This window comes from Cibotium barometz, chromosome 60, assembly GCF_041138505.1.
Source record: "Cibotium barometz isolate CiBa-2024 chromosome 60, ASM4113850v1, whole genome shotgun sequence".
Taxonomy (NCBI): Eukaryota; Viridiplantae; Streptophyta; class Polypodiopsida; order Cyatheales; family Cibotiaceae; genus Cibotium; species Cibotium barometz.
Window position 1 is genome coordinate 23,272,219 of NC_141105.1, and position 1,628 is coordinate 23,273,846.

Genomic DNA, 1,628 nt, shown 5'->3' on the forward strand with positions numbered 1-1,628 from the left:
TCTCTTTGCTCCATACTCATCAAGGTTTCAAATTGATGTGTCAATGCAGAACGTTTTGCCTCAAATCATTTGTGTGGAATGACTTGAAGTAGTATGGTATTTGTGCTTGGAATGGTTGAATTTTCAGTATCTAAAGATTGAGTAGTGGGTATGAATGCCACCATGCAGTAGTGCACATAAGACAGGAAAGTAGCATATACGCATTTTTATCTTGTGGTTCAGAGGAATATTAATGCACACTTCGTTGTTTTTAGACAATGTGGCTGTTTGCAAGGTTGTGACCACACTCCTGTGTAACATGCTCGCACGGGTTCTGTAATTGTGGAGTTTGTTGCTTGGGTCTGGCTTTGCAATTACAATAGCAGCTTTGAAACGTGGTCTTCTCTGCATGTGTGCAGCTCTGTACATTCTTCCTAATACTTTTGCCAGTCGTTCAAAACAAATGCCTGTTGAGACTGCTTGTACATTGTGATTTGGCGATCATCCATGTGAGGGCAACAGGCTATCTGGCCAAATAACTTGGTTATATAATTAAAGTGCCGTACAGCCTCCTTTTGCAAAAGAGAGTGTGTAAAGGGCGTGTGAAACTTTTGTGCTAAGTGTTTTGGTAGTATTCGAATCCATCTTGTATCACCATTGTAGAAATGCTTCGTTGACAAGCGGGTCATTCAAGGGAAACGAGGGGTGTTCCATGTGGTAAGAGCTTGCGTCCTCTTGTCACTCTGATATTGAATTTGCTTGTTGGAGCTTGAGGCAGGACCTTGATGGGAGTTTGACCTGTGACTTTGAAGAAATGTGTAGGATTTTTCTTTTGATCTTTTCATCATCCAGTCCAGTGTATGTACCTTCATGCTTCTGTTCCATATATACAGGTATCACTTAAGGGGAGGCCAAATTTAGACCTCACCTTCATTGTACGTTGTCCTCAATGTATGTGAATATCTCCTTGCGACTATATAGGACTTAAAAGGGTTTTCCCGTATCTGATTTTCCATGTGGAGGTTCTAATGTGAAAGCAACATCGCAATAAAGTCCCCAGGAAGAATGATTGTTGGCACAATTCATCCTCTTGCCTAGCATATTGAAGTTGACTGTTGGCACAATGCTGTTCTTTGCCTAGCATAGGAAGCTCTGTGGCTTGAAGTTCGTTTGGTAGAAAGCCTGAGAGAAGGCATTCCATTTTTCCACTCCACATCAATGCCATTAATTAATGAGGTTCTGTTGAAGTATGCTTCTCGTGTACGTCGCCTGAGCAAGAGCTTTTCTGACCAATCGAAACAAGGACAGGTCATCAAGTCAATTGGTGTTCAGTAAGGCAGGATCTTGGTCCGTTTTCTTTCATTTCAGCTGGCAATTATACCAGAATTTGTTCATACAGATTTGCATTTGTTGTGGTCTTACGTGGCAAGTAGTACACGTGGAAACTCTAGTACAATCATTCTAGTTAAAGTCTACTAAGCACCTATGCAACTCGGTACTTAAGGTCTACTAGAAGGAGTATTGATGCAAGGAGAAATCATAGTTGCCCCAACAGTAGTATGCATTCCCTGAACTAGCTTTTGCCATTATGCAACTAACATGGTGATTCAATAGTCGCGTGGTTTATTCCCTTGTCCCCATTGGAGTGC